Raw genomic sequence first — 9,464 nt, 5'->3', positions numbered from 1 at the left:
ACACACCTACCAAGTGTTTTAGTAAGGGAAAAAGGGTTCCTTTTTTTCTTCACCGGAAGCGATTTTTCCTACGGTAAGAATTTCCTTCTGCAAAGTTAAATGTCCAAAACCAACTAGCAAATACCGTATAAACTTATCGTTATTTTGATAACATCTGAGATTTGAAAAAATCACGCTTGACTTTGTCAAAAGAAAAAGAAACAGACCGTGAAAAATAATTATTCGCGTACGTCATTTGTGCTTAGCAAACACGTAAAGAATTAAGTTATTTTTTGCAAAAGGCAACTAGGGTAAAAAAACTAAAAGTTTCCCATACCAATTCGTCGGATATTTAAAGCGACGGATTTTATTTTTGCTATGTAAAAACGCATGCAAATAAAAAAATATATTAAACAAATGTTATTTCGCTGGATTTTTTCTAGTAAGACTAGAAATATAGCGTTCAACAAATTAAGTTGCAAAAGGACTGCTAAACTGTTGTTCTTCAAACTAAAGAATTAGGAAAGAAAACTTGTTTGATATTTTTTCTTACTACGGAATATTTATTTAATACAAGCGTAAATTGTAAATTGAATTCGTATGACGAAGGCGAATTTCAAAGATTCACTGTTGGAATTGTTCCAATTCCAGGCAGAGCAAATTCTCGCGTTGCAAAAGCAGCAAATTCAACAACAAGAAGAAAGAAGAGAGGTTTAAACAAGCATATGAAGAAAAAATGCTTCAACAATAGAAACGCTTCGAGGAAATATTGATGAAAACACAGGAGGAACAAAGAAAAATTCTGGAATTAACTAAAGCGGACGATAATCATAACGCATTTTCTCAAACAGCTGTGTGGCCGCTTTTGAAAATTTCAATTATAATCCAGAAGACGATGTCAGTTCCATCCAGTACTATAGACGATAGGAGGATATTTTTATATCGGATTGTGGTATCTGGTCAGACGCGAAAAAAGTTAGGCTTTTGCTAAGGAAATTGGGAACAGCCGAGCATACAAAGTTCGTGAATTTTATTCTCCCAAAAAAGACCAGTGAGTTGAGCTTCCAAGAAACAGTTATGCTACTTACAGAATTGTTTTCTGAAAAAACGTCTCTTTGCCATAGACGATATAAATGTATGAATTTTACTAGAAGAAATGAAGACGACTACACTACTTATGCAAGTATAGTGAACAAGCATTGCGACGATTTTAAACTGGAGGAATTATCATCAGATAACTTTGAATGCTTAATATTTGTGCAAGGGCTTGTCTTAAAAACGCTGAAATCAGGCGTCGTGTTTTAAATAAACTCGAAAACGAACCGAATTTAAAACTACAAAACTTAGCGGAAGACTGTGCACGGTTTATTGCGTTGAAACAAGACAGTCGTAACATAGAGGAAAACGGAGTGTCGTATATTAAAAAGATTCATCAAAATAAAAATTCGACTTAAAAAAACTAGAGAAAGAAACAGGGAAATGATCCACCTGGACCATGTTGGAGGTGTGGAAATAAACATTAGTACAATAAATGTCCCTACAAATTCAAACAATGTGACAACTGCCACCAGAAAGGGCATAAAGCATCGCATTGTAGAAAAAATCTGGTAGAAAGACATCCATTAAACTTACGAAAATTAAACCTGAGGAACAAAATATCCGGAAATATTTACAGATCAAAATGTTTAAAAAGAAAGTAAGGCTACAGCTTGATAGTGGGTCTGACATTTCCATTATTAATGTACAGACATGGAAGAGGCTTGGGAGACCCATTAAAACGACGAGAAGCGTCAGTGGCGAAAAAATTACCTTCGAAGGAAAATTATTGACGAATACATTTTTTCCAGAACAGGGCCGAAAAAGCAAGAATTTTTGTCATGCGAAAATCAAACAACCTCTTTGGAACTGATCTGTTCGAAAAGTTTAGACTATGGGATCTGCCTTTAAGCTCATTTTGCAAAAAGGTTGAGGATTCGAATGTGGAGGCAGAAAAAACTTAAGGAGTTAAAAGAGAATTTCCCAGACGTATTCAGTCAGTGTACAGAAAGAAACGAAATGTTCCATACACCGGTATAGAACAGATAGACGGTTAATTAGAAAGACTCGAAAACATGGGTGTCATCGGAAAAGTTGATCACAGTGAGTGGGCTGCACCAACGGTTTACATCAAAAAGAAGAGTAAGGAGATTCGGATTTGCGCCGACTTCGCTATAGCCTTAAACAGGACATTACAAGATCACCATTATCCTTTCCCCAGCCCTGAAGAGATATTTGCGAAACTGAGTGGAGGGAAATATTTTTCTAAAATCGACCTCAGTGACGCGTACTTACAAGTTCAAGTCGATGAGGAGTATTCAAAGCTGCTATGTATTAATACCCATAAGGGGTTGTACAAGTTTAATAGACTTCCTTTTGGGGTCAAATCGCCCCTGCGATTTTTCAGCAAATTATGGACATTATGTTAAATGGGTTGGCTTTCGCAATAGGGTGCCTGGAAGATATGTTAATGAAAAGTGCTGGCAAAGAACAACACAAATCTCATGTAAACCAAGTATTCAAAATGACCAAGGACTATGGATTTAAAGTAAAGCAGGAAAAATGTACATTTTTCATGGAGAAAATAAAATACTTGGGGCAAATCATCGATAAACATGGAAGAAGGCCGAATCCAGATAGATCGAGTGCAATAAAGAATATGCCTGTTCCAGAAAATATTGCGTCTTTACAAAGTTTCTTAGGTTTGGCAAATTACTACAATGTATGTGTGCCAAATATGCATAAACTAAGGTCGCCTTTAAATGAACTGTTGAGGAAAGACCAAAAATGGGTCTGGACGCAAGAGTGCGAAGAAGCATTTTTGGGAAATTAAAGAGACTTTAACGTCTGACTTGTTTCTGGCACATTATAATCCCAAGCGTGAAATTATAGTTGCAAGCGATGCCAGCTCCTATGGCATAGGAGTATGTATTTTACACAAAATGGATGATGGAAAGGTGAAACCCGTAGCACATTCATCGAGATCACTTTTGCCAGCCGAAAAGAACTACTCACAAATTGAAAAAGAGGCGCTAAGCATTATATTCGCGGTAAAGATATTTCATCGTTTCCTACACGGTAGGCAATTTCTGTTACAAACAGACCACAAACCATTATTAACGATTTTCGGATCGAAATAGGGACTACCACAACATACGGCGAATAGACTCCAAAGATGGGGTACCATACTCCTGAATTACAATTTTCAAATGGAGTATGTACCATCTAAAAAATTTGGTCATGCAGACGGGTTATCGAGGTTAATACCTAAGCAGACAGAACCATTGGATATGGTAATAGCAGCCATTCAAGCGAAGTTGAAGTAAAAAATACGTTATGTGACACAATAACAGAACTTCCAGTAACGCTTGATGAGATTAAGAGTTAGGCAGAGGGGGACGAATTTGTTATACGCACGAAAGAAAAGATCAACAATAACGAACTGGATGACGAAATGTATTCGATTTGCGATAACGTCCTGTTATATAGCAACAGGGTCGTAATTCCTGCAGCATTACAGAAAAGAATGCTCAAGGTATTCCATGTAGAACAGCCAGGTATATCAAGAATGAAAAGCTTTATGCACTCTTTCGTTTATTGGTCAAACATTGATAAGGATATAGAAGGAAAAATCAGGAAGTGTAGAGGATGCGCATTAGCTATGAAAGCTCCTCCAACTCAATTCGAATCGTGGGCAAAACCGGACCGACCTGTGTCTAGGATTCATTTAGATTTTGCAGGACCGCTAGATGGGTTCTACTATCTCATTGTTATAGACAGCCTATCTAAATGGCTGGAAATATTAAAATGTAAGAATCCCACATCCGAGGTAACTATCAACTTCCTGTATGAACTATTCGCTATGTTTGGAGTAGTAGACTGCGTTGTTACAGACAATGGAACGCAATTTACGTCTACCGAATTTAAACATTTTTGCGAGGATCATCTAATCGAGCATATAACCATTCCGCCATACCACCCAAGAAGTAATGGGCAAGCAGAGAAATTCGTTGGCACATTCAAGAGAGCTCTGAAAAAAGCTAGTGGGTCGCCGACGGATAAGTCAATCCAACAGTTTTTCCAAATTGTATGAATGATACAGACAGAAAAAAAATCAAATTTAATGCAAATTTATTTGTTTAACAGGTTTAACAATAAAGAAAACAAATTTTTAGCGTTCTTCATTTTTTAGACCCTTATAAAAATATGCAGTTAAAAAAAATAATAATTTAACTTGAGTTTTTAACTAAACTTTAACTTAATTTCTTAACAAATATTTAGCTGTATTATCAAGGAAAATGATTGGAATAAAATATCACATAATTATTTTCGGAAAACAGATTAAAACCAAAATCAAAGTGGCTCGTGAATTTATAATTCAATACACTTTTCAAAAATCTAACACTCTACTGTATTTTCCAGACAAAAATACAATTACTTTTGGACCAATTTCATAATCCATCGAAAATTTCTTTGAGAATTATAACAGAAAATAGCTGTCTTTCATAATACGCATATATCATATAACATTTTTCAGTGACGTCAGCAGACCACGTGCTTTTTGTGCAAATTTCTGCTTTACGAAGGTCAGGCCAAAGCACAGTATATTCTTGCTACGATATGTCGTGGTCGAGTGTCTAACCGTCAGCATAATTCAATGTTTATTTTACAACTTCACATATCTGTTTCCATATATCACCACCTGCCAAAATTGAACTTGAAATTGCAAAAACGGCCCAAAATTACATTCGTATCCTTAACCTATATTTTATAGCAACTTTCATAAGCAAGTCGTCTTTCATCGTCGCTGTTTTAACAATGACGACCTATTATGACTAGTAGTCAATTATTATAAGTAAAAGTCGTCGCCCTCGTCATAATCATAATAGTAGTAGTAGTAGTAGTAGTAGTAGTAGTAGTAGTTTCCCGATATCCCCTCTTACATTGGTATTTATTAACAAGTGTGGATCCAGAATGACGAAATTGTTATTTTCAGACATTTGTAAATTTCATAAATTATAGCCTGTTAAAGGAAACTATACTTTAAATTTTAAAAACTACCGATGCTTTTTATTTTAACTTTGAGTCAACTTAAACAATACATATTGGAGTTGAAAGGCGAGTGGTTGCTCTGATTAGGAGTTCGATTTTATAGGAATTAATGTTTTCAGCCAATATTTCGATATTTGTCGTCTGTAGGGTCGGGCTTCAAAACGATACTGATCTCGTGAAAATCCTTCCTCTCTGTCGAAAGTTTTAGGTAGACATACATACATACATTTAAACAGACAGGTGAGATTTATATAATAGATCACGAATTATCATTATATAACTAATATTATTAGTAGTAATAGTTGTCAGCGTCATCGTCGTAGTAGTCGTAGTAATAGTACTTTCCCCTTCCTAGAATGTTTCCTAAATTTCTATATCAAATAATGAAAACATTAGTGGCCGATCATGCTCCACTTATTATTACAAATCTAAAACTTCCAATAACATGTCGTTTCTCTATCTTGACTATGATATTTATAATATAAATAAAAGAACAGAAATACCCTTTATATTATAACAAGCCTGGGTGCCCGGCATTGCCCGGGTGTGTGAAGGTGTGTGTAAGGGTGTTGGTTGTGCGAAAAAAAAACAATTAAAAACAAAAAAAAATAGGAATATTGGGCAGGCTCGAATCCGTAACACGCAAGAGGAAAAGGAGATGGGAAAAACGGTCTTACCGATGCATCCACTGTGATTGCGAGGTCATGGGCAGTCGAAACTACGTCTTTTATGCAACGCCGTTGACGCGAGGTTTGAATTTGCAAAAATGTCGACGAAAAAAGTGACCCCTCCTTGTAAAAACCGGCCCAATTGACGGTGAAGTAAGTAACGTGTTGGGCCAATTTTTTAAGTACATTCAATTACCGGGTTGTCATAATTACATTATCACTACGGCGACATACAAAGAGTTATTACGTAATTTTATATGATCTAGAGAAGAGCGTTTGTTATCTTATTTATAAACTAGCGCGTATGGAACTTGCTGGATTGTAAAATACGCTTAAATATATTTTATTTCGTACAGATTTGGTATTTATTATTAAAGAGCCAATTCTATATTGAATATTATATTGTACCTAATATAAAGTAGTGATTTCAAATTTTTTTTTTTATAAAGTGTCATTAGTAAGAATTCAAAACATTTAGCGCTCCAACCTTGTCTCCTTCTGATATAGCTATTGGAAGATAGGTATGAAAGATTTCATATTAAACGGCTTGAAGAAATAAATTGAATTTGAGCATGCGCAAAAAGAAGTAAAAATATGTCGGCATGTTAATATAAACAGTTTTCCCTTAAACTTGCCAATGTCTGTAAGATTTTACTCGCTATAAATCATACTTTGTGTATGATTACTATTTCCTGTTAATTTAAGTTTTATGTGACCAGTAGTTTAAGAATTTACCGGTTACATATTTACACACAGACAGACACACACACATGCATATGCTATTTATATAGATTGCTTGCCTTGGGTGAAGAAAATAACACAGTAAAATACTCACCGAATAGGAAAATCCTTCAAACCTTCACACATAATATTATTTCATTGGAAAATTCCGTATTTATTCAGAGACGTTTGTGATTGTTTTGGAAATAAACAAGGCCGATAGCCATTAGTCGCGTGCTCTCATGTAATGAATGAATGCGTGAATGTAGGATTGACATGAAATTTTTAAAGATAAACTAAAATGACCAAAAAATGGGAGGAAATGAATTAAATAAATAAATAAATAAAAAGTAAATGTCTTAGGATGACTTTAATGAACTTAAGGATGAATTGAATGACCTTAAGAATGACTTGAATGCTTAAAAAATAACTGGAATCCTTCAAAAACAACTTGAATGATCTTTAAAATGATTTGAATGGCTTTGAGACTGACTGGTTGTAAAGTGGGCGATTATTTTACATTAAATTAATACAGAAAAGTGATCCTCCACTTTATATCACAATAAGTACAGCATGTAGTAAGAACAGATACTACACTTTGAAGTATTTATTTGCTCCCCCACTGAGCAAATTAGGCACAAGGCCGATTTTTAATGTGAGGAGTGAATGGGAAATGGGGGCCAACTCCCCGGGGAGTAGGGGAGCTAGATTATTATACCACATATGGTCTTTGATTGCAGTATCTGGCGGAACAGATACTACACTTTGATCTTAGCGTAAAGGTCAAGAAAATGGTATTTATGTGCTTCCTCATCGAGCAAATTAGGCACAAGGCTAATTTTTAATGTGAGTAGTAAAGGGGAAATAGGGATGAGCTCCCCGGGAGTAGGGGAGCTAGATAGTGACAATTGGTATGAAGGGTTGCCCCTACATTGACCAAGGTCTCATATGTGGGGTTGGTATTTATTTGTTCCCCCACCGAGCAAATTAGACACAAGGCCGATTTTTAATGTGAGGAGTGAAGGGAAAATGGGGACCAACTCCCCGGGGAGTAGAGAAGCTGGATAGTGACAATTGGTATGAAGTGTTGCCCCTACATTGACCAAGGTCTTATATGTGGGGTTTCCCCCACATATGGTCTTTGCTTGCAGTATCTGCCGGAACAGATACTACACTTTGAGATATTAAATCCTTTATTCATGTTAAAAATACAGTGAAAATCAGCAATGAACAAAAAACTTAGGCACATGGCCAACTCAAAAGGGGAGATTGTGGGAGTCGTTGGTCATCCTTGTCACTCCAGAACTAAACAAAATCAAAAGTTTCTCCCAGCTAGTATCTTCTTTTACAATAATACCGCTTTCACTCTTTCGTGGTGGGGGACATCCTACTTAACTCCCAATTTTTTAAAACATTTTTTATTGACATGTAAAAACAAAAAAGATAAGAATAATAAAATGGTACAATAATCCATTTGTGTCGAGGGCGGGGGAAGAAAAAACAAAAGGTGATTAGTAGGACCCTCCCAACCCCGTCTAGTTGATAGACTGCCCGTTGCACGAGGTTTGTAAAAGGAACCTCGCTTCTGCGGGTCAGTCTCTAAGTGGGAATGCCCTCGAGATGGGGGTGAATGGAGAAAAGAAAATTTTGTGCGTAAGGACTGGGGGTTAGTTTGTATTTCTTTCTCTCCAAGATGGGTGAAATTTAGAGGAAGGGGTAAAAACAAAAATTGCCAGTAGGAGGAGGTGGGGATCTTGGAGGGTTCCTAATCGGGGAGGAATTGGGCACATACTCAGCTGGCGATTCGACAGGACCTTGGCCAAAATCTTCAACTCCGTGTTTAGCAGAGTTATGGGCCTGTAATCGTCTAACTCTTTCCCATCATGCCCGTTACCTTTCCTCAGCAATGTGATCACACCCTTGGTATCTTGCCCCGGGATGGATTCCTGAGCAAACCAATGGTTGAACACATCCGTCAGAAGCGGCAGAAACATGGGCGATAGCCTCAAATAGTTCGTATAGCAGACCATCGAGTCCCGTCGATCTGTCACAGCTGACCTGCTTCAGCGCAGTAAAGACCTCCCGCTCCACCACCCGGCCCATGCAACTAACCGCTCTAGCCACCTCGAGGTTGGAAGAGTCAGCCAAATAGTCGCTAAACTCAAGCACAGGAAGATCGGGCTGCTGCGTAAAATGCTCCTCGAAATGTTCTCGAAACCCTCGCAGATCTCCCGAGTCGATTCCAGGGTGCATCTATCCGGATGTCTTACCTTTGCAATGTACTTGTCCGAGCCACACCTAGAAATTTCACGACGCGCGTCAGTCTTGGAGTTGACTGCTTCGTTGCCTACCTTTCTACGCCTAGCTATTACTACTTTCATAACGCTCGCTATTCTTACGCAGAAGGTCCTGCTTACCTAGTTCCTGACTAACCCTATCACCCGCCCCTGTAGCCTGAGCTAGTTTCTGCTCTAGCTTATTCTTCGTCTTGGTCTTATCTAGTGCGAGGCGCTGGGCATACTTGATGGAAAATGTTCTAATTTTGGCTTTTAGACCTACCCACCACTTACTCCCGGTAACTGCCCCCACAAGTGCTTTTTGAATTAATTCTATTAGCTTCTCTTGGAAGTGTTGTATCTCCAGAAGGGAGGTGTTTAACTTCCAGTGAGCCACTAACTTAGGCCTATTTCCTAGCTTCAGCCGAGCCATAACTAGTTTATGGTCCGTCTGGCCTAGCCAAGTGAACGTGGGACAAGATAAGAAGTCTACTTTGCCTCTCTTAACTCACATACTGTCCAATTAAGAGTTTGGATAGGAGGAAACGCTATTGGTCCACGTCCACATCTCCCGCCTTGGATGCTCAACCCGAAACCTGTCGACCAGACCGCATCTAGCAATGAGATCAGCCAGGCTGGACTCGCACCTCTCCGATCCTCTAGCATCGCCTCCTACCTTATCTATCTCGGCGTTGATGGCGTTCCAATCTCCCATTAGCACTACTCGCTTCCG

The sequence above is a fragment of the Euprymna scolopes genome, chromosome 13 (assembly GCF_053919585.1).
Source record: "Euprymna scolopes isolate OS-2025 chromosome 13, ASM5391958v1, whole genome shotgun sequence".
NCBI lineage: Eukaryota > Metazoa > Mollusca > Cephalopoda > Sepiida > Sepiolidae > Euprymna > Euprymna scolopes.
The sequence above is the reverse complement of the archived record's forward strand: the minus strand, read 5'-3'. Positions refer to the sequence as shown.